The sequence below is a fragment of the Amblyomma americanum genome, chromosome 8 (genome assembly GCF_052857255.1).
Source record: "Amblyomma americanum isolate KBUSLIRL-KWMA chromosome 8, ASM5285725v1, whole genome shotgun sequence".
NCBI lineage: Eukaryota > Metazoa > Arthropoda > Arachnida > Ixodida > Ixodidae > Amblyomma > Amblyomma americanum.
Genome location: NC_135504.1, coordinates 138015674 through 138040668, shown reverse-complemented (window position 1 = coordinate 138040668; position 24995 = coordinate 138015674). Strand labels below are relative to the sequence as shown.

The following is a 24995-nucleotide window of genomic DNA, read 5'->3' as shown; positions in this document are numbered from 1 at the left end:
AGCAAGCGCCAGTTTTCTCTATACAGTTTTTTCGCGGATACACTGCCAGTCAGCTCTCCGTACAAGAACACAAATGTAGAGAAATAACATAAAAAATTTGGGTTACATAGCTATCAAAAATACCGCACTTCAGGTTACAGCGCACTTCATAAATAAAAATTACAGTAAAAGGAAAGAAGGTATACCTGTCTGACTGCTATACTGTTAGTGTATCAGCGGCGAAGTGGTGGAGGATAGATTGCTAAAATTGCTCAAGGGAATTAATTTCTATTAAGTGGTACGGTAAGGTGTTCCAACGTTCAACTGTTCTTGGAAAAAGCGAAAACTGAAACGTTAGTTCCAGTAGAGGAAGGAACGGTCTAGGACGACTACCGCGTCGACTCTTGTCAGTAGTATCTGGACAATTTTGGCACTGCCATGAGCCGATCGAGCTGCAGCGTCAGCTGCGTCGTTTCCGACAATGCCACAGTGTCCCGGTGTCCACTGAAACACGATGTCATGACCCTCTTCCCGTTCTTTGTGCTGAAGATGTCTTAATTCAGCTACGAGTTCCTCGTGATCACCATGACGTAAAGCAAAATTGCGTTATTGTAGGGCTGCTTTTGAATCGCAGAGCACAGGCCATTTGTAGGGTGTTTGTGCACCGATGCACTGCACAGCCGAATGAAGACCAGGCAGCTCTGTCCCGGTGGAGGCTGTCCGATGCGACATAAGCTCGTTAATACTGTCCTGTCTCGCAGTAATAACAAGGGCGCATGTTGAACGAGCTGCTGAGACCGAACCATCTGTATACGTACACATGAGTGTGGTCACTATATTCGGAGTGGACAAGTTAGAGTGTCTACTGTTTAAGGAGCGGCGTTGATTATTTTGATTTTTTCGCTACGCCCGGAATTGTAAGCAGCACACATCGCTCCCGCAGAAACCACAGCGCAGAGGAAGGCCGTGCCGCCAGGGTCAACGGTGACGGTATGGGCGACGGGCGGGCTGCCATTATCATTGAGAACTAAGCGTGTGGTCTTTGTAGCACCACTGAGACATGGGGTGCTGGGGAATCGTTGTTAGATGACGTATGTGTATCGGCAGGGTGACGAGTGTAATATACGTCTAAAGTGGGTAGTCCTGGGCGATAGCAATGGTAGCAACTGTTGACGCGCTGCGAGGGAGACCGAGGCATGTGCGAAGTGTCGGAGCTTGTAGAGTCTGGAGGGAACGCAAATTCGTCTTGCATGTGTTCTAAAGCGCGGATGTACTATACCACGAAAATACCCAAAAAAAAGTGCTCTGTACAGCTGCCGCAATGACTGAATCGACGAGCGGCATGAATTTCCGCCAAGAAATCTTGGCAGGTGTGCGATAGAGATTAGCTTTCTCTCTTGAAAGCTGCAATGCGGGCTCCATGATAGATTCCGGTCTATGATAATCCCTAAGCAACGATAAGAAGCACGAAAGGCAATGGTATGGCCGTCGATAGTTAGCGGATATTGAGTCATACATTCGCCCTGCAGTGAGCGCAGTCAGGCTGATGATGATGATGAGTATAGCGCACATCTCCGCTGACACGCTCAGGCATTGCTCTCGGAGATAAGAGGAAGTTATGGACACTGCCCGCTGAAGTTTAAGTCTTGCTCGCACCTGGAGGCGAGTCACAAAGGAGGCTCATATGCAGATCTCGTCGGCATACATAGATATATGGACGCTATTAGGTAGGTTCTATTGGAGTGCTATAAGTGTCAGATTAAAGAAACACCAGAATGAGTGAAAAATATATTCCCTATGTGCAAACATGAAGTTCAGCAGGGGAACAAAAGAATAAGCCAATATTGGTAGATTGATAATGCTTGAGTTCGAACCCGACCGCGGCGGCTGTGTTTTTATGGAGAAAAACGCTAAGGCGCCCGTGTGCTGTGCGATGTCAGTGCACGTTAAAGATCCCCAGTGGTCGAAATTATTCAGGAGCCCTCCACTACAGCACTTCTCTCTTCCTTTCTCCTTTCACTCCGTCCTTTACCCTTCCCTTACGGCGCGGTTCAGGTGTCCAACGATATATGAGCAGATACTGCGCCATTTCCTTTCCCCCCAAAACCAACTATTATTATTATTATTATGCTTCAGAAGTTATGGTAAGGAATAAAATAGGTGGTCCAAAGCGAAGATTGCCCAAGTTCAATTAGATAGTAAATGAAACGGTAATAATTGTATGGACTTTAAAGTAAAACAACATCCGGTATCTCGCATCCGCTTAGTGACTACCATATGCAAAATTTCGTTGTAGAATAGTTTAAAGTTGCCATTATTACTAAATAGGGAAGCTCCTCTTTAAACAGGCTGAGGGATGTAGAGTCGGCTATGCACCGCGTGGTACACTATAAGCGGGGGTATGTTTTAGCCGTTGACAACCTACAAGCGTGCACGAGAGAGTAGCTTTTTACTGGCACATGTGAGGTTTATTTTGCGCTAAGTGATTCATTGATTCCTAATCATCAGGTCGTTTATTTAGACTACTTGTTATATTGTGTTCGCAAGACCTCCCCAGTGAGATAAGCTATTGTGATCGTCAATAGTAGCAGTAAGCATGAAATACATTGCAGGAGACTGTCTTAGGACCGACTTAGCGCTTTGTATAGTAGACGCCGCACTTCGTGGTAGTCACACTGGGGCGTGGGTAGGGTCTTTTGAGTGGTGAGCACACCTCGCTTCCGTACGCTTGCTTTCGTAGAGCTGCAGGGCGCGCATTGTCCTCCCTGGGGCCGTATTCTATAATCTGTCCATTTTTTTCCATTCGACCCCGTGTCAGTGGTCACTGAGATATACGACACGCCCATTAAATGAGAGTTGACCGGACATTACCATTGGCCGCATATCGCAGCCAATGGTCAGGTCCTGACACCCGCTGTTGACAGAGTGCCACGATGAACCTCACCACTGGCTGCATATTGCATCCATTTCCGGCCAATGGTCAAGTCCGGTTGTCAGCCACCAACTGGCAGGGTCGCTTGCCCCAAACGCTTCAAAGCCGCGGGTATATCCGAGTGAGCACTGACAGAGGACCGAATAGACGCGAAATGGTCAACATAAAATGGACAGCTTAAAGAATACGGCTCCTGTACACGTGCTTATGTAACGTCGCTGCCCCTTAGCGCAGCTGCATTAGCAGAAGTTGCTTCGATGTTTAAACACGTTTCCTCTCTACTGATACCGATTTAAACAAAACAGCTTGTGTTTATGTCGGATTTCTACGCTGCAGAATTTATATCCGTGCTGATTTTAGGTAGCCATCACAATAATTTGGCAAACGAGTCAAGGCTTCCGGCCAGTTACACGTAAAACAAGCGGCCAACTTATTAGCTCGAAGGCATATGTTGGATATTTTTGTCAAGCCTGAGTCCGAAAGTGTGCATCATTTAGAAGTGATGCACATTTAAGAAATTTTCTCGCCTAACACTTCAGATATTTCACTGCTGCTCGTATGTGGTTAGTGCTTTACCGCTTTTAACATGAAGTCAAGAAAAAAGCTGGAGGTTTTGTTGCTCCGAGGAGAGGTTAGCATGCTAGCGGCTAGCTGATCGGTTATCACGTGTTAAATGAAGCAATGGGAAGATTTCTAAAGCGCTTATGAAGGGTTAAACGCGCTGGTCTTTCTGAGGCACTTAAGCTGTTCAGTTATGTGCGTTCCTGAAGTGACCCACACTGTAAATCATGCTTAGAATTGAAGCATTTTACGGGATATAGTGCGTGGATAATAAAGATTGCTTAAGTAAACCGATTAAAGATCATTTACTATTATATATCATGACCAATTAGCACGTTCGCGTTAACAGCACGAAAGTACCCAAGCAGAACAAAAAGAATGGCCTGATAGTTGGATAATGGTTGCTTAAATTGGCATAAACATCGGTCCTACTTGGGCTTTTGGGGAATCCGAGACTTTTTTGAACAATCGTCCAACTTTCAAGCAAAAACAGGGCCTATGATCAACCAGTCTAGCTATCGGCAGTGGCCCATCGTCCACGCCCTGGCTGGGCCTATGTTCAGCCAGTCTGTCGACAATGGCCCTACGTTCGCGCCAAGACTATGCCCATATGCAGTGAATCTATGCACAATGGCTTGACTTTCGCGCCAAGACAATGCCCATGGTCAGTCACTCTATTAAAAATGGACCGACATTCGCACCGACACTATGCCCCTATTCATATACATCATGACCCCACATTCGCGCCAGGAGTATGCTCATGTTCTGCCAGTCTATAAATAATCTCCGAGCGTTTGCGCAAGGACTATAGCCCATGTTCAGTTTATCCACCCGGGTTCAGCATTCATCCCTAATGCACGGTCAATATTAATTAGAGGTGGGTTATCAATTGCAAGGCCCGTTGGAAAATGGATGCAATGGTGGCCCTCCTGGTTTTATTCCAAACACCTTGCTGTTTATTTTGAAATTTGTTTTTGGCCACAGCAGCCAATCTTTCATGCCAGACTGCAAGCAGCCTTTTGATGCTCGTGGACTGCTCAACAACAACGCAGATTTATTCCTCGTTTTTTTTTCCATGAGCCGGAGCATGGATATATAACCTTTTACATAATAGCAGCCAGCGGAATGCAAAACAGAAGGGAATAAAGGATTCAAGGAACAAAATTTATTGCATATAAATTGCCAGTACATCGCCAGATGTACTGTGCCTGGAGCCACAGTACATCGCGAGATGTACTGTGCCTGGAGCCACTGATGTCATATCGGCACTAATCGTGGCACTCTTATTGTACGAGAACTTTTGCACTGCCTAAAACCAAATTCCTCGCCAAGCTCTTGCACGATGACCTCACTGTACATCGAAGCTGTAAAGAGATGGACGATGTGCTCATCAAAGAAAATACGAGCATTGCAGGAAAAATAGAAGAAAAAAACTACGATAACCCAGTGAATTTTGTGGCGCACAGTGTGCGAAACATGGGAGATGGAACTCGTACAAGAAAACCACACAAAAGCACTCTTCTGATAATCCATGGTGATTAATTCAAAGACATCATGGGGTAAAATTCGCTGCAACCAGGAATTACGCATCTTTCGGTATGCCTGCAAATATTCAAGACAAAGAGATACGGCACAGGAATATTGCACATACTCTGAAAGGGCTGCTGCAGTGGAATAATAAGCGCTGCTGATATTCATCGTGAACACACGATGGACGACCAATGAGTTCAGGAACCCAACATCAGTCAGTGCGCACGACACTCCACCTCGCTGATTGAAAAAGGTACTCAACGTTCGGCAAATCCAGTTTACCAAGCACGCAGAATGACGTTGCCACCATTCTAGCTGCATTCCTTCGAGCACAACGTCAAGCTGGACATTTCACAGTGAGAGTTGGCACGCAGAAATCCACCCGGTTCTTTGTCGTTTCTCTTTCCCTGCCGGAGAAAAAAAAAAAACGCGGCACTTAGTCAAAGCAGCAATTATTCTAAGCGCCACATTCATTTTCGAATATATTTGAAGATGAAAGTACATTGATACTCACGAATACAATCCTGCAGGCCAGCCTACCGAATTCCTTCATACGAAAGGCGTCAACTTGAGCGTGCATGCTTCCTCGGCGCGCTGGTTGTGTTGCTTTCGGCGCCTTAGGCGATACTCTTTCATCGAGTGTCACGGAGAGGAGGAGACGACGATGGGACAGGTTCATCATAATTTTCGGAGAATTTGTTGTAGCAATGGAAAGAGTTGCTGAAAAGGGGGTAGAGCACAACCTAGGGCTGGTGGATGACCGGCGCTGCACTGTAAAAAATTTCCGTACCTATAACGTAGACTATGTACGTTTTAAATACAGAACCACATCTGCTTTCAATGAAACGTAGGGAATGACCGTATATTCAGTCCAGTATTGAAGGAAATGTCCGTGTTCCTCTGTAGTCGTTGCAGGGAAAAATACTAAACATTCAATTTAAGGGATCAAAACTTAACACGACAGGACGGTTGACCCCATTGACTATGCGTTGCACCAACCGCACTAATAACTTGCTTAAAGGCAGCAAAAACAGAAGATGCTTATGATGTGACGCCACTTTTACACGATGAACTGCTGGCCCGCGGACTATAGGCATGACATGACGTCCGATTTTTTATTTGTCTGGTTTACTCTTAGCCAACAATGTCCGCAAACTAGCATGGCGAACAACCGTGAGCATGTCTAATGTGATTAACACAATGAAGAGCTGAGGAAGGGTGATAACGCATTACGTTGCTTCAAGGTTGAGTGATTGGTACAAATTGTGAGCAACGTTAAATAACAAAGGCCTTAATTTGCTATAATGTTAAAAGCTGACTTGATGAAAATATTTTTCGCTACATTGATAGCCACATGATAGAGTAACATTTAATAAAAATGTTACTGCAACATTTGCTTTCTGTGAGAAATGCTGCGTAATGAGGTCAACTGTTAAAAAACATTTAGACACAGACAATGGTTGGACAACTTCTCCAAAGTGAAACTGAACACCAGCTGAAAGTACATTGCAAACATGATGAAAGTGCACAAGTTGAAAGCCGAATTTCCATCTGCCATTTGGTAAGGAAATAAACAACTGAGTAAACCAAAAGCGTGGGCAAACAAATCTGTGAATGCAGTGCAATGTAGCAGTTACATCTTTGCTACACAACCATTAATCAAAAACACCAACTCCTTCATGGATAACAAAAGCACCGACACAACAACATATTGCCCAATGCAATGTTTAATTTAGTAGGTAACTATTGCCGCCCATTCATGCCTGCTCTTCCTGCAGATAAATGAAACGCCACCAAAGAGCAGCGAGCAGCCATAATTGCTGCAGTGACAAGGAGGATGTGCACCATCGATGCTGTTCCCCCATCCTGAGTAGGAAATAATAGCAGTTTTTTCTGGAAATACTCTGAAAGCACGAATTTTCTATCCATCGTTTACTTAGCTTGCACTGACACGACCCATTGTGTACTCGGTACCTTTGACAAACAAAGGGCCAGCCGATAGGCACACAAGACTGTAGAACCTTGCTAACTTGCAAAAAATCAATGCACAGAAAGAAAAAGCTGACAAAAAAATGAGGAATTCCTTATTTCCACTTTTTATACAATACTAAGAATGTGGCTAAGATATGGCATGAACATTGTATTTTTCTGTTCACTTACAAACTTTCCAGCCTGTGCTAGCATATTACTGTGATGTAAATAATGAAGCATGCCAACACTGTACAATATGCTGTAACACTTATGAAATACTCCCCTTCAAGGCTGCCGCATGCCTCTTACATGCGGTAAAGTTTAAATCTGCCAAACTAGCTAGTCTGCAAGATGAGACGCCAAGCCTCTGACATCTGGCGATGTGTACCTCCCATGTAATTAGAGTGATTGGAGATGCTCCTTTTTGATGGCATTTCAGTTGCTGGGTGTGGAAGGACCAGATATGAAGGGCAACAACTAGACACCAACTTTTTAAGCAACATCACAATAAGCAATGTACCTTAGCTTTCCTTCTGTCCAAAAAGGAGTTTCATTTTCTATGTTTTGTGTTCACATAACTGCTTGCATGTGCACATTTTGGCTTGCTGGGAGGTGCTTTCCTCTGTTAAACTACAGTTTTAACTCTGGCCTCAGTCTTCTGCGCCTTCTTAACTTCTTGCTTGCGTTCACCTTAAGTCGCGTACAAACTCACGCAGATCTCCACTTTTCTACGTTTCCAGCTGTCACATCTTCTCTGCCTTCGTCATGTCCACCACTGCATCCAATGCCTTCAAGTCTGCTGTGTATAATCATTTTAATTAATCTGCCTACACATGTATTTATGTTAGTCGCTCTCCTCTCTTCGATGCCAATTGGCCCTGAGAGTAAATAAGTGAAATGGTAGTCTAATCTAGGTCTGAGCAATCACGCATTATGTTGAGTTTATTTTACCACGTTGGCCAGTAGAGAGTGGAAGGAAAAAAAGCTGCTAAGTGGAGCTCGACATGCCTCTCGACCCCTACACTGGAAAGCAGCAGACACCAAGGCATACGTAATCACTAACGACAACAGAACATGACAAGTGTGAAGTAATTCAGTAACGTTCGTCGCATTTACCACAGTGCATACTCGCTGCTCAGTAATTTATTACCTCATTAGACATTCTTCAAAGAGAGTGTACAATTATGTGTTTTGTTTGAACATGGCACCACAGTACAATGACAATCATTAACCTTGTGCCAACACAACATAAAATAAACTTCTGCCCAGTAAATGCATTGCTTGCAGTGCCACCACGGCACCTGTTTAGAAAATAAGCTCAAAATATTAGTGACATTAAATTTGAGCAGACGGTAATTCCCCCACCCCCTCCCTAAAAAAATGAAAAAGGGTGCTCTTCCGACGGTACGTTTGTACGCTGTAATATTTGCGAGTCCAACTACGTGTGAAATTCAGATATAAATAATTAACGCCAAAGCATTCGGTTGAATGCGAGGCGCCAGGGCGCGGGCAAACAGTAATCGTCTTCAGGTATCCACTGGTGCCACGCCCTGAGGGCCACTGCTAGGCGAATACCATTCATGGCCACGTTCACATCCAACAAGCTTGTCACAAACATCACACAGGTGATGATGCAGCAGCAGTTCATCATTGCTGTTGGCCAGTGCTGAATTTTTTGGCGTGGTAAACGGAATCATCCACCGAAACGCGCGTCGGCTGTTACTCGCCAGATTCTTGCAGTCCCACGAGGGAGAGCAGCTTTTCCGTCGGCTTCAAGTCTCCTCTTTCGTGCAGGGCCACTGGCATTGTAACGCACATTCTGCATGATCGTTTTACTACGCACCGATGCCGCACGGGACAGCGAGCTGTTGTATGTGCACTCCAATGCAGCGTTCCGGCCACACACATACACACACACATACTAAAGACACACAACGCGCAGGACGCACGCAGCGAACACGGAAGAACAAAAACCCATTCCATAGCGCCTGTTCATTCAACTCCACACTGCGCTAACTGCGCACATGTTTCCGACTGCGGGCTCGGCTAGCGCTTCGACTTCGCCATGGCTAGCCATGGCCAAGCTGCGCTGCCGCTGGTGGTAATAACGTTCATGCAACGAAAAGAAAAAAAAAACAATATATCAAACGATTCAGGTTGTCAGCTAAAAAAGCTACCGTAAAATTAAATACATCTTATATGTTTTTGCCGTTGTGCGCCTTTGCGACATCAGCGACGTGAGCTTGAGCGCGAATACGCGAATGGCGCTATGAATTTCCCGTGTAGCTCCGTAAATTGCAAATGGCGTGGCTACGCTGCTAACTTTTAGACACGACCGGCTTTATTACTTAAGCCGGTCGTGCTTTTAAACATGCTTGCAGAGGTAGTCGGTGTGAACAGTTGGAAGTTCAATCGACTCGAATTGCTCAAGGAAAGTCAGCGGCACTGCATTTTTATTGTTTCTGTGCATTGCGAGTGACTTTGGCGGCAGCCACTCGGCAACGTCTCCGGTTTGGCGAACTTGTGAGAAGGTGAGCCTTTTGTTCTCAAATTTTGAAAGCGGTTTTTTGTTTGTATTGTAACCCTGCGTCTCGTCGCATGTTATGTTCACGATAACATCAGTACAACGTGCATGCGCTTTCTGTCTCTATTTAGAGTAATATTGGTCGATCAGCGTAAACTTTTGGATTCAATTAAGCACGAACTGTCCATGTTGGTACTGCGTGTCGAATGTGTTTTGAGATGATTCTGAGCGGGAGATGGTGTTCTGATAATTTGTGTACTACCAGATATAGTCTAGAGATTTGAAACCATTTATCACACTGAAACAAAGTTGGAAAACTGTTTTGTGTTCATGCATCTGCTGTCCTTAAACTTGACTTTTCGGCAATCATTCGCATGGCTCCTTTGGATCTGGAAAATTGACTACTGTTGCTAGGGGTGCCTGGTAGCAGAGCTCCTGGGGACGCCCAGTGGGTCATTTGTTTGTCCAAGTGCCCAGTACCAAAGGTACCATTCCTGACATTTTTTCCCAGTCCGTTAACCTCATATTCCTTGCAAAGATTACAGTATGTAATCAGGTAATAAAAAAATTGGTAACTTCTGCATATTTCAGAACAGTTCAGAGAAATGCACATGCAGCATCAGTATTCTCTCGGTAGAATTTCTGAGACCTGGATTCATTTCTTCTAGGACTGTGGCAAGCAGTAGGTCAACTGTGCATAAATTTATTTTCCTCTGGTGCAAAGTAAAGAGTGCAAACGTCATAAGACAAGTCTCTAGTCTGTTTCATTCTCACTGCATTTGGCCAAAGCATAATATGAAATGCTGTATGTTTTGTGCCCTAGTTTCCTTTACTTTGAGCAGTAGATATTGACAGTGAATAGCAAGGCAACTCCACTCGCTGACGGTTTTGCCTTCGGCAGCAAAACAGGGAATACCTTACCCCATGTGTTATCTCGACAGACTCAAAACTGCGATGGACAGCTGCGTCCACAGCTGCTATCACCTCCCAAGTGCATGCGCTCGTAAGGCACATAATAACTCTGGATTGCCATTAACATAGCCTTGCTCATTGCAGTTGCCGATAAACACCTCATAAGTGGTACTATTATGCACTCTTTTCTTTGGCAATATGTATGAACTTCTGTTCTCGCACTTTCTAGAAATAATGCATGCAGTTTTGAAGTGCGAAAAGGGAATTTACGTGTAACTATATTGTCATGTCAGTATGTTACAGCCAAATTGTACGTTGATGTCAGTGCTGGTGGTTTCTTTTCATTATTTTAGGAGAATGTTATAATGTTACCTATAGCAAATAATAGCCCTCACTAATTAGCTGATTTTGTCATGTCCAGTATTTTGATATGCTAAGCCACCAAAGCATGATTCAGAATGTTGTCAGAACTAAAGGCACTGAGTCTTTCGTGTCAGTAAAAAATGTGCTTTATACCCCTGTCACACGGCATTCCTCGAAGGCCTTTCCAGCAAAGGCACCATTTTTCACCAAAGGAGCGAAAGCTTAAAGGAGCAGCGATGCAGCTACACGGTGCAGTCCAAAGGTGAAAGTCGTTCAGGCTTAGCACCCGCTGCTATACTCGAGGTGGCTGAAGTGAGTGTTCTAAAATTAAAGTGGTGTATTCTGTTCATTCGTTGAGCTTTGACAATTTTTTTATTCTGATTGCTTCCTTAAAAGTACTGCAACAGCTACTCTCATCAGCAGGAGCAGGTTTTGTACGTGTATTGCCTTGGCCACCATGGGCGCTCGGTGTTGCCGCAACACTTTCACTGTCTTGAAATTTGAACATAAAACATAAACACCCGTACAAAAACCAAAGCCAGACACACCTTTCGTATTTGAAAAAAATGTTTTCAAACATTATTAGCTTATCTATTTTTTTTATTGCTTTTACATTTTGACATTGGATGGTACTGGGATCACAGCTTCTCGAATGCCGCGTCTTCGGGCTCTGAAGGTCTCGGTTGAGCGCCTTCGCCTCCAAGGCCCTTAGCGACAAAGGCGCAACATTTGTACCGGGTAGCTGCACTCCTTACGCCTTTGGATATGATTCTCAAAGGCCTTTGCGGTGCCCATGTGACAGGGGTATTAGTGTGGTATGGCTGCTTGAACACCTGTTCCTGGTATCTCACAAACTGAATAAGGAAGGGAAAAGCCTCAGGGTGCTTGCCGACGTTTCGACAAGAGGACTTGTCTTTGTCTGGCAAAGTGTTCATCATTGGTGGGGTTTAAATAAGGTTTTCACTTCGAGGCGAAAGGCCTGTTGTGTGGGGTGAGGGTGCGATATGGGAAGGGCGTTACGATGGGGAGCGTGAACCTTGACCAGGCATGATAGCTGCTAAAGAAGATTAACCGGTTGACCTGCAAAACTGTGAAAACAAAAAAGCCCAATTCAGTAGAAATGAATCTCGGGGTATGGAGTGCGGATAGTGGGCTTGAATGGCTTTATGTCCAGCCGCAACAGGTGGCTTGGTATGGCTGGCTGCCTTTTCCTGAAAAACTAGGATAAAGGAATTAAGCAGCATGGCAGAATAAAATACCAGGGGGGGGGGGCAAAATAATTTGAAGGAAAAAGAGAAAATGAGGGCAGGTTCGGAGAAAAGGCAAAAAGAAAGGGGAGGGGGAGGAGTATGGCAGCCAAGGTTCCGAGAAGTGATGTCAGGAGGTGCAGAGCGTAAGGTTAAAGTATAAGGATAAATTAAAGAAAGCAGGAAAGGAGGGGGAAATTATGGGTTGGGAAACCTCTGACCATGTGCAAGGCCTTTTGAAATAATTATGCCAATTCCGGAATGTACAGAGCTGGCCACATTTAGTGCAAACATGTGAGCACATGGCCGCACTCTTTAGAGAGGTCCAATGTGTGCGGCGCAGCCACTCATCGCTGCAAAATGGCGCAAGAGGAGATGCACCTGGATGTGGTGCTTCGTGTCATGTTACACTTCGATGTGTGGCAATGTCAGACACAGTGGCCCAAAGAGCACAGCCATGTGCTCGCGTGTTCGCGCTAAGAGTGGACAACCCTGTACTTGATTCTAAGTTTCCTCTGTATATGTTGACCCCAGACGAAAACAAGTTGTCTTGTCGAAACGGCAAGCACCCTGAGATTTTTCCTTCCCTTCACTTTTTGAGTGTCAAGAAACCATCTGCCTACTCTCTCTGTACCATGCACTCCACATCTGGTACGGTTATCTTTGTATGTATACACCAGTGATAAATCATGAAGGAAATCAAGGGATTTGTATTTGTATTGCTCAACACTTACTTTAAAGCTATATCATGAGGGTATAGTTGAAAATGTGCTACGGGGGCTTGGTTGTGTGTCGTGACTGGTTTCTCTTTATCAGGGCTACTTGACAGCCACCATGAAACGCAGGCTTTTGAAAAGTCGTTCCTCAAATAAAAGAGCGTTTCCACTGTTACAATGGAAATGTTATTTGCTAAAAACTTCAATCATTGCAGTTCAGGGATTGATATTTTTCAAATAACTAACCTGAAGTTCAAAACCTGCAGAAGGAACTATGTAACTTCTTTCCTGCCTTAAAAACCCAGTACTTATTTGCCAGTTTCAGCAAGCAGAGGTCTGTTTCATGGCACATACTTTCCACTACCTTGCATGAAAATTGTGCAGTACAGGCCCACCATAAAACTAGGGGCATAGTATACTGCTTGTATGCAACTACTTTGGCGTTAGAGCATGCATAGCATGGTCTTAAAGTTATTTTCATTTGCAACTGGTTCATAAAAGGCCTATTCTGGCAAAAGGCATTTAGCAAAATTATCTCCCTCTGAATGCTTCTAAGGATAACTTTAGTTCATTCAGGAAAATATATATTGACAATATCTCTTAAAGGCATGATTGTCCATATTAGCTCTTGTTACCTCACAGTATTTAGTTTTGGGCCTCCAGCATCACTGACTTGCATCATATGTTAAATAGAGTAGTAAAAAGCTCGCTGTTAGTTTAAACCACAACTCATGATGGGGCTGTGCACTTTTTGTTGTGTTACATGAAATATACTTACGTATGAAACAATTTCAGCTGCACCTCACATGATTCAAATCCACCAGAAGAAAGGCTGCAACACAACATTGCTCACTAACTGTTGCTTTCCCAGCACATAACATGCCATAACAGCACATAGCAGGTAAGATGTGAACAAAAACAGTGCATGTATATGTTCCACACATGCATTTTGTGTACTACCAACACTATGATATGATTAACTATGTCATGTAAGAGAGAGTACACAAATCATTTTTTGTATATATTGCAGCATGGCTATTTCAAGTTTTAAACTGGCCATTGAAACGACCCATTGTATCACCGCTGGTTACCCGGTGGCACTGGGGATCGAACTCCGCACCTCCTGCTTGCGAGGCAGATGCTCGGACCACTAGGCCACTCCTGCAGTCCCCCCACTGATGTTGCTTACACCAGGTGCTGTTAAAGCCCCGGTATGTATGTTAAATGCATTTTAGAAAACCATTCACTTCCAAAGTACCATTTCATCTTTATAGCAAAACCACAGTTCGCCTAGCTAGACAAACCTGCTGCATACAAGCCAGCAGAAGGGTTGCACGTACATGCTTCGTTAGGAAAACATAAAAATCAAGCAGAGCCTGCCCTTCATGGTGCATTATACCCTGATTTTGAGCAATGATCAAGATAGGCAGATGGTCATTTCATTGAACACTTGCATGGTACATTCGTAGAATCGAAAAGACAAGTACTATTGCAAAATCTTCAAACAGTGTTTATTCTCAGAGAAAACATATCATGAAAAAAGTGTTGGATTAGTTATGGTGCACCTTGTATGGGGAAAGGGGCTCCCACTTTGTGAAAGGCTTAATTTTGGAATAACGACAGCATTTAGACTAGTTGGGTTACCATGTTTAGATAGTGGATGGGCTCAAAAAGACACTGGAAGTAAGCGCACTGTGTGGAAATTTCTTTCTGTATCCTTGTCTTTTTGAGCGCTTTCACGATCTAAACTTAATTTTGCAAGAGAGCAAGGAAAACAAATATTTAAATTCTGAAAATTAAGGATAAAAGATCATGTTTCATTGTGTTGCTTAAAGTGTACATTGTATCGCTATTGCTGTATTGCAGCGCTTCTGTCGTGGTCTTGCATTGCAGCCTCTTGACTTTTGTTTATATAATAGGCAGTCCTTTTTTTCATTCGATTGCAACACTTTAGGAGTTACTGCAGAGTTGCGTGGTAGCGAACTCTCAGATTAACGGTTTGCATTATTACGCCAGCATAACTTGCTAAGTGTTTCACTGCAGTCTTGTTACTAGAACAGCCTCTTGAAAGTATTCAGCCTGGTGGTCATTGAGGGTTACTGTTCACATATCAAAATGCCGGATCAGCTGTATACTCTTTACAGCTACCAGAACTATGGTACATTTTATGACATGCTGGCTGAAGAGTGCTGGAGCACCAGACTGGGGATTTGGATGAAACAATTTTCAAATGTGTGCTCGGTATCACGCTGTTTTGTTCCAGTTGTGGAGAGGTTTTCTTTTCATATTTGTTCTGTCAAACATTTAAATTTTGGGCAATATGTTGTTGCCTTTATCTTGTGTTCTCTTTGTTGTTGAGGTTTAGTATTTTTGGCACAAGCACTCCACTCTATTACTTTTCAGTATAATTTAAAATTTGTAGGGCACGTCATGAAGAATAAAACTTCTACTTGAGTAATCTGCATGTGTTTATGTTCTCATTGTTGATATAAAAACTTAGTTGAGACAGCTTGTATTTTAGCTCTGGCTAGAATTTTTAGGAGAGCCTCAGTAACATAATCACATGACCAACACAAACTTGGTATTATTGTTTGTGCAATGAAAAACAGTTTTAAAATAGTTATTAACAGCTGTCAGTGTAGGACTGGCCTAAAATGTTTTGTGCTCTATGTAGCTCTTCTCTGAGGCAGGATTAATTCATCTGCACCTGCAGCCTGATACTGCCAAGGTACCAATTCTTGGGTGAACTTATGATTTTTTTTTTCACTGAGCAAACTTGCATCATCTTGAAGCATGGAACTTGAGCTGATTCTTAACAGCTCTAGTGTAGCGAATTTCATTATCCTCATTGCTTAGTTTACATTCACCTCAGGACAATGGCCTTTTCCAGTTTAATTATCTGTGTCTTGCACCAGCTACATGCCACACTATCAGAAATCACCTAATCTTATCTAGTGAGCTTATAATCAGCTATCTCCTGCTATATTTTCCTTATGGTGAAATTCATTTTGTTGCGATACAATGCACAAGCTGTTTCCTGGCGTGGTGCTCAGCTTATCTGGAATGAAATGCTTGGGAAATGGGTCTCTGATTTCACCTTGAGTAGACGAAATTAACTTGTGCTAAGGCACTCTTTGGCCACAGATGCCCTTGTGCCATTAAAATCCATCAAATTCATTCTGTTGCCCTAAGATACCATTGGTGATTCATTCTCTGCATTGTATGCCCTGGCCAGATCCATTTTCTTCTTTTAATTTCTGCCAGAATATTAACAACTTCCTTGTTCATCCCTGTTATGGTTTCACTCGGTCAGTTCTATTAATAATTATAATCACTTTATTGAAAACATATTTTGGGCTAAATGGCATCAAGTTTGCCGCTCTGCACAATGATATATATGTTTGGTCTTGCATGTCTTTACTTGTGTGGTAATGTTTATTTTGTGCTCACTGTCTAAACAACCTTATTTGCCTATGATATCCTAAGCCCTTCTATACCTATTTTCCTTCCCCCTGGCTCCTTCTCTTTTCAGTCATTCTTCCTCGTTCCTTTACACCGGCCATTGGTCACAAGGCTGCTGTGGGAACGACAGTCAGCACTGGGCCCTTTTTTGTTCATGGAACCTGCACTGCTACTATTAACACTAATAGTACGTTATCAGCATTTTTGTGATACTGCATTTATTGTTATTTATGAAGTAGTTGGCTAAGGCAATGGTAGCAGTGTTGGATATTGCAATATATTATGCATATATCTCACTTGCAATATATAAGTGTGTTCACTATTACACTACCCTCTATTTCTTTCAGTTCAGTTATTTGGCTATAGATATATTGTGTAGTCAAGAGTTCGACGGAAATCCGTCTGGTCAGGCATGGTGATGCAATGAAGTGAAGTAGCAGTCACTGACCATAGTCGAAAAAAGAAAGACGTTTCGAAACCCGTACGGGTTTCTTGTTCACAGTGAGCAGGACAAGAGCGGTGGCGAATTTATATCCGGAGAATGTGACGTAAAGATCGGGCGTAGATGCCTGGCATGGGGCCAGCGTTCTTGTTTAATGTTGCTTGTGATGTTTGGATGAATAGCGATTCCAGCAGAAGGCGCGTCGTCAGGTTTCTTTCCTTAGATAAGATGGAGGCATTGCCCCAGTCAATCTGGTGGCCAGTGTCGTGTGCATGACCCGCCAGCGCATTTGTGGCATGCTTTTTGTTTTTCACATCACGTTGGTGGTCCTTTATGCGTCTTGAGAACTTCCCTGTCTCACCGATGTAGGCATGATTGCAGTTCAGGCATGGTATTTTGTAGACGACTCCTAGAAACTGCTCATTTGGTAGTCGGTCTTTCACATTCATTAGCTGATTCCGCAGCTTGCTGACAGGCATGTGGGCCACGCGTAAGTCGTATTTTGAGAACACACGAGACAACGCTTCGCTGATACCAGGCATGTATGGAATGCCTGCTCGTGTTCGATACGTCCTACAATCAGTGGTAGCTGGATGTGCAGCTCGTTCTTGTAGCTTTGATATGAAGCGGCTCGGATAACCGTTGGCTGACAGTTCTTCGTGCACTCTTTTTAACTCCTTTTCTTGATCTTGAGTTAAAAAGAGTGCACGAAGAACTGTCAGCCAACGGTTATCCGAGCCGCTTCATATCAAAGCTACAAGAACGAGCTGCACATCCAGCTACCACTGATTGTAGGACGTATCGAACACGAGCAGGCATTCCATACATGCCTGGTATCAGCGAAGCGTTGTCTCGTGTGTTCTCAAAATACGACTTACGCGTGGCCCACAAGCCTGTCAGCAAGCTGCGGAATCAGCTAATGAATGTGAAGGACCGACTACCAAATGAGCAGTTTCCAGGAGTCGTCTACAAAATACCATGCCTGAACTGCAATCATGCCTACATCGGTGAGACAGGGAAGTTCTCAAGACGCATAAAGGACCACCAACGTGATGTGAAAAACAAAAAGCATGCCACAAATGCGCTGGCGGGTCATGCACACGACACTGGCCACCAGATTGACTGGGGCAATGCCTCCATCTTATCTAAGGAAAGAAACCTGACGACGCGCCTTCTGCTGGAATCGCTATTCATCCAAACATCACAAGCAACATTAAACAAGAACGCTGGCCCCATGCCAGGCATCTACGCCCGATCTTTACGTCACATTCTCCGGATATAAATTCGCCACCGCTCTTGTCCTGCTCACTGTGAACAAGAAACCCGTACGGGTTTCGAAACGTCTTTCTTTTTTCGACTATGGTCAGTGACTGCTACTTCACTTCATTGCAGATATATTGTGCTGCTTTCCTAGTTTAGTCCACTCAAACTAAAACTTTGCTCTTTGTGTCACAGGTAGAATCTACAATGATTGCTGCTCTGTGTCTTGTAAGCAGGAGGCAGTGTTCAATGGAGCCATGAACTTTCCTTGGAATTGAAAAGCCTTTGCCGTATTATGCGCTGAACCACGAGTGTGAAGAGGAAAATGTCATGCCTTGGATTTCTGCATAGGTGAGCCATTGCGGTGAATCCTCCAGCGCGAAAGACAGGGATGAGAAAGGAGACAAGACAGGTGCTGACTCGCGACTAAAGTTTGTTGGCGTGAACAGGGAATATATAAAAAGCCAAGCAATACCATAAACCATGTAGTTACAGATAAGCATACAGGACAACATGAGTCAAAAATCGCCCTCAACATTTCCCTGATCGAGGTAGCCCAACCCATTGTGTGTTAACACGATAGACAAAACACACATTCTTCACGGAGTCATAAGATGCGTCTAGCCTCGATAATCTCCCATTTAATCTCTCTGAATTTACTGCCAAAATGCGTGTTGCCAAAAGAAAAGGGTAGCAGACTTCACATCCCGTGCAGTGTACAGCAGAGTTACCCCAACCACCTAGCCAAGCCCCTACCCTCTTGTGTTCCTGTAGTCTTACATTCATACACCTTCCAGTTGCACCTACGTAAACCAGACTACAAGATAATAATATTTGATACCACATTCATTTTACAAGGTACATATACATTTCACTCTACACGTGTACTTTTCTCGAGCCACATTCACAGAATTATTCTTAAAATTTTACATGCTTTAGACAACGTATTAGGGGCCGAGAAAGCCACTTTTACATCATACCTTCTGGCCACATTTTTCAAATTGTGCGACAATTTATGTACATACGGTAACACAACTGGTCTTTTGGCATCTCGCTGGCTGGCCCCAGCCTGATTGTGCCGGTCACAGCAAAACTGTCTCAGCTTCTTTAACAATTTATCATATGCTCTTGCAGTAACAAGGTTTGGAAATCCTGCGTTCGTTAACCTTAAAATCTGCTCTTGGAAACTAGTCGTCATGCTGTGAAAGCATTATTTCATCAATTCTGAGCCCGCGCTAGAAAGTACAATGCTATCTTTCACTAGCTTGGAATGGTCGACATGTAGCCAGGTAGCAGCTTAACACTCGCCAGCACACATGAAGTGTGCTGAACATCAAGGTAAGGTCCAGAAACCACAGCTCTTTTTCTTGGGACATTTGCTCCAAGGTAAACCTGAGATAAAGGCCTTGCTCCTTAAACAACTTGAGATGTACAGGTCCCGAACTATCACAACCTTTGTAAAAGACCAGAAAATCATCGACATAGCAAAAGATCTTTCCCCCGGCCCATGCACATTCTGGACAATTATTCTATCCACCCTACTCAAGGAAATATTGCTTAGCACAAGGTCAACCTTTGAACCACTACATATTCGAGACTTTAGAACACATACCGCACTGCGCTACTCTACAAACATGCTCTTCAAATAAATGCTATTCAATAACATGCTCTTCAGATGAATTTCAGAAAAGGATTCATGCAAAATTATCTCTGGTTATTTGCAAAAGCATCTGTCTACTTCGCATCTTGAAGATCCATTTCTTGTACTCAATTTGCAGTGTGGTTGAGTATCTTAAGAATGACAATCCAGCAGATTGTCTTGTGATTAGTGTCGATGTAGAACTATTTTATTCTATCCCGTATGAAGATCTTGTGAAAAGCTTATGAATGTGTATATCGGAGCACAACGATGAGCTCGTGTTTAGGAACGGGTGTGTAACATAAGTCTTTTTTGGCACTTGCCTCCTTTTATTTGAAGTGAAGAGCATGTTTGTGGAGTATGGCAGTGCGGCTTATGTTCAAAAGTCTGCTAAATATATCGATTCGAAGGTTGCCCCTGTGCTAAGCAATATTCTCCTAAGTAGGGTGGAAGGAATGATTGCCAAGAAATTGCATGGGCTGGGGGAAATCTTTCGCTACGTCTATGATTTTCTGGTCTTTTACTAAGGTTGTGATAGTGTGGGACCTGTACATATTGTGAACTTGTTTAAGGAGCAAGGCCTTTGTCTTAAGTTTACCTTGGAGAAAATGTCCCAACAAAAAGAGCTGCGGTTTCTGAACCTTACCTTGATGTTCTGCACACGCCATGTGTGCTAGCGATATTCACCCAGGAGTGTTAAGCAGCTACTTGACTGTTGGTCGAACGATTCTAAACTAGTGAAAAATAGCATTGCGTCGTCAAGTCTAGGCTCGGTATTGGTGAAGCCATGATTTTACAGCGTGACAACTGGTTTCCAAGAGAAGATTTTAAGGCTAATGAAAGCATGATTTCCCAACCATGCTATTGCAGAAGCGTGCGATAAATTGTTAAAGCTGAGCATATAAGATTGGGCAAGTTGGTCTGACATGCTAAAGATAAGAATGGCGCAGCATCAAGTAACGAGGACAACAGGAGAGCACACCCACGCACAAGTGCCATCCTTGGAGCGGATGCAGAATCTAAGAGCGTGTACTTGACATTCAGTGTTGGCAGCCAAGGATCGGGCTCGTTCAATCTTTAGCGTTCAAATCCGTGTTTCCTCGTTTCCTTGACTGTCAACGCTGAATGTCAAGCACGTGCTCTTGGATTTTGTATCTGCTCCAGGGTTGGCACTTGTGCGTGGGTGTGCTGTCCTGCTTTCCTCGTTACTTGATGCTGTGCCATTCTTCCCTTTAGCATGTTAAAAGCTGAAACCCCTTTGCAGGGACTGGCATGATCAGGCTGGGGCCAGCCAGTGAGATGCCAAAAGACTGACTGTGTTACTGTACATACATAGATTGTTGCAAAATTTGAAAACTGTGGCCAGAAGGTATGACGTAGAAATGGTGTGTTCGGCATCTAATAAGTTGCCTACAATCTGTAAAATTGTTAATAATTTTGTGAATTTCGTTAGGGAAAAGCACATGTGTCGAGTGAAACGTGGCAACATATATGTGCCTTGCAACCATTGCATGCATTGCATACCATTATCATGTGGTTGGGTTTATGTTGGTGAAACTGGAATGTGTATCAATGTAAGACTACAGGAGCATGAGAGGTATTTGGATATTGGTAGGGGTTGTAACTTATCTGCATATTACAAGGGATGTGAAGGCTGCTAGCCATTCCTTTCGGCAACACGCATTTTGGCACTACGTTCACAGCAGATTAACCAGAAAATTATCGAGGCTAGACACATCTTATGACTCGGTGACGAATGTGTGAGTGTGCTGCCCATAGCGTTAACATGCAGCGGGTTGGACTGTCTAGATGAGAGGAATGTTAAGGGCAATCTTTTACTTATGTTGTGATGTAGCTTATGTGTAATTGTGTAGTTTGTGGCGTGTGGCTTTTCTGTATACTCTCTGTTCACTTCAATAAACTTCAGTTGCAAGTCAGTGCCTGTTTTGTTTCTTTTCTCGTCCCTGTCTCGTGCTGATAGATTCAAGTACTTGTAGAGTAGATTCACTGAATTGTGTACTTGCAGAGGCTTGTGAAAAAACGAGAGGAATTTTCTTTCCTTTATGCGGAATGGAAGGTTGAAATTTTTTTACTTAAATGTTTGCAGCATTAAATTCTATTCGGAAAGGTAAAACCCACGTTATTGTACATTTTGTGTGCAATGGTGCCGGTGGCTGCATGCAACTGAAAACATTCGTCCAGGTTATCTAGCTAGCGTCCTTCTTCCTTGTGCCACATTTTCTGAAATAATATTTTGTCAGATTTATTTCAATCAGAATTTCTAAGAACATATTGGTGATCACATAATTTGGTGATCACATATGACATAATTCAAAGCGTGATCATTGGTATTTTTTAGTCTTGGGCAGTACAATGTGAGGTACATAGTATATAGTAAAATTAAATATGACCAGTCTAACATAAACAAAACTACTTTTTTTAAAGGAAAATTTTGCTACCGAAGTGCTGGAGTGACATGGCATTATGAAGACGTGGACAGTGTGCTGTATTCATGATGGCACGAGAACTTGCGTACAGTGCTTCAGGTAACTGGTGAGTACATTGGTGCTGTGCTTCTGCTAATGTAGCCAAATTATGTTTTTAATCTAAGAGTGTATCTGAAAACTTAAGCAAAAATTGAGTAGTATTTAGATATTCTTGCACCAGATACCATTGTGAGAATTAGTTATTAATGATGTGTCTCACATCTACCCTTGTCTCCTGAATATAGTAAGCATGGCTTTCGAGCTGAGTGCCTCCGACGTATGAAAAAAAAATGGCCACTGGGCTGCTCCACGACGCGTGGAGCAGCCCAGTGTAGCACATTCAGGCTTCATGGAGTGGAGAATGAAGGCAGTAAATAATTTAAAAGTAGAAAACACAGCACAAACCACAGGACCAGGAAACTGACAAAACACACCGACCCTGATGACACTCTTTGCATGAAGGGTGTTATAAAGTTGCCTGTCATGTAGTGCAAGATGGAGGTCGCACAGGACGGGTGTTAAATATGAGTTGATGCAGACACCTGTCATTACGTAGTACTCACTGTAGAACTCGAGCAAGAAGCAAAGGTAACAGCTGAGCATGGCCACTCTTGTGCTTTCCTCCGCAAGCAATCTGGAATTGCACTTAGAAATCTTTTATGCTTTCTCTTGACATATACATCATTGCTGCATGTGGCGAGGAAAAGTACATACCCTTGATGTCAAGTGACAGTGAACTCACAGGGCTGGTAACAGCTCACTGAGGTGTTGTGATATATCTACAGGGCACCTCATGAGAACAAAGAGCCCTTGAAGGAATTCTCTCAAAGTTTGTTGCCACATGGACCTCTTTGTAATTAATGACTCTAAATGGCAAGCCTTCCTTTAGTGTCACAAAAAAAGGCCTAGGACATGGGTCTTTTTGCTTCTCCATTAGTGCCAAAATGTTTGCTAGCGAGATCTTTCGCAGATATATAATTATTTCACAAAATGTCAAGAAGGAGAATGAAGCTGCACCAAGCAGTACCAGTAAAAACTTATCACAGCTGTTCAAAAAGCAGAAAGACTCATGCCTTCATCCTTCTTTTGCATCAGACACATGAGGACACTTCGTCTTTCTGGGTCATCATTTTGAAAAGGTTCACATGGCAACTGCCTTTGGTTAAATTTCTGCCAAGAGCCCTTTTTTGAAACTTGAGCATCCGTTCCTTGTGAGGCACACTGCAGAGATATTGGAATGCCTTAGTGAGCTGCTTCCGGTACGTGTGACTGCATTTTCACTGACATCAGATATTAGTACATTTTCTTGCACGTGCTGAGATAATGGAAGCTATGAGTGAAAACATGCGGTTTTGGGGAAGTGTGCTTCCTGGGGCCGTATTCCAAGTTTGTGTCATAATAAAAAGCGTCATAATCTGCCGCAACGGGCATGCCCGGGAACTGGATATAAACTGAGTGCGGGACTTTTGCTTCGTCTTGTCTTGCCTATAACAGATTGGATGGACGATAAATTTGGCGTCTCCCACCTTTTTCAGATGTTACCAATGTTCCTTGCTCGCTAAGTTGTGCATTTAGTACTATGTACAGAAAGGCACCTGCATTGAATTGCATCTGGCCCCCATCCTGAGCTACTTTCTATTTGCACAAAATGATAAGCAACTGTAAAGACTTTCATGCGCACAGTGCCGCCCGGGAAAGCGCATTTTGTCTGCTTCTTTCTGGACCTGTGGTTTTTACTGTTTACTGTTATGAGAAATGAATTTTGGGCAATAAATTATAACGGGTTGGTTCTCGGTGAATGGCTTTTGAAAGCTTCTACGAAAGCCGATTGTTCAATAGCGGATGGTTGAAATGTATTTGTGAAATTTATATTTGGTGTTGTGTGACCACTAAATGAGGATTTTTTATGCTTTTCAGATGGATCCGACAGCAATATGCAGATGTACAATGTGTGTAGTTTGCCATGAAAATAAAACGTATGTACTTGTACTCACCCAAACACTTACCACTCTTTCATTCTAAGCTGCATTCTTTGTACGTATGCACTACATAATATGCGTAAAGGAAAGCCTTGTACATAATACTTATTTCTTCGGCACCTGGACGGCTATATCTGCAGTGAACATTGCGGGCAGAAGCTATACGAAGACACATGTTCATGTACTACAGAAAGTACATAATTACAATACAGATAATTTCCGCTCTAGATGAAATGACTTCCGAGTGAACGGAGGACGTATGCATACACAATGCGGAAACTTCAATAAGAATAAAACAACCATTCGTTGTGAAAAAACGATTTCGGTCTCGTGCATAGCATGGCGTAACTTTCCGTTACCAAGAATGTGACAGTCGTCATACGGAGTCTCTGTTTCTGACATTTAGTCCGTACCTCATGTTGCGGAAAACCCTCCGGCAACGCATTACCAGCGGGTTTCTCTGTACTGCGGAGCATTTTTTTTTACAGTGTGCGTGTAGCTGGACGCGAGGGGAAAACAGGTTAGAGAAGGTCAGTGGCCATAAAATCACAAAGAAAAAATTATGCCTCACATGGTCGGCTAAGGCACCGTTCCAAGAAAAAGGCTTGGCCGGGAGAAAAGGCGACTGTATGGAACTTGAAGGAGAAGGGGGGGGGGGGTGAAACGAGTGAAAGGATTCTGGAATTCTTGCAGAAAGCATCTTAGGGATTTGAGAAGGTGAAAAGAGGGCAGGAAACGACAGAATGATGTCAAAGGATTGTCTGCGTGCAAGAGCAGAAGCAAGCATGAAGAGCCAACCTCATGGTCGGCGCCCAGAACGTTGTAAGCGGAAAACGTGGAGCTTGCTCATCGAGTACGCCAAAGCGGCTCCGAACAATTGCGTAACGTCTGCGCTCGTGTGCTGCTTTTGTACAAGCTGAGAAAAAAGCCTTACTATGAAAATACCGATAATATAAAGCAAAAAAAATAAAATTAGCATGCACAAGCGTGCT

The 24995-nt window shown here is 43.4% G+C and overlaps 1 protein-coding gene and 1 long non-coding RNA gene across 4 annotated transcripts in view; both read left to right on the top strand.

Annotated features, from left to right (window-relative positions):
- LOC144102085 (uncharacterized) overlaps nt 1-24995 on the top strand; it is a 90980-nt gene that overhangs the window by 25647 nt on the left and 40338 nt on the right. The gene's annotated exons all lie outside the window — the stretch shown is intronic.
- On the top strand, nt 5801-24445 carry LOC144102086 (uncharacterized). 3 transcript variants are annotated; one of them, XR_013308172.1, is made up of 8 exons: nt 5801-9504; nt 9912-9982; nt 13531-13636; nt 13766-13946; nt 16268-16384; nt 18095-18250; nt 21984-22091; nt 23942-24445. It is a non-coding gene; the product is annotated as an uncharacterized LOC144102086 (long non-coding RNA). The 3 variants fall into 3 exon arrangements; XR_013308173.1 differs by lacking the exon at nt 13531-13636; XR_013308171.1 differs by lacking the exon at nt 5801-9504 and having other exon boundaries at nt 9515-9982; nt 23942-24444.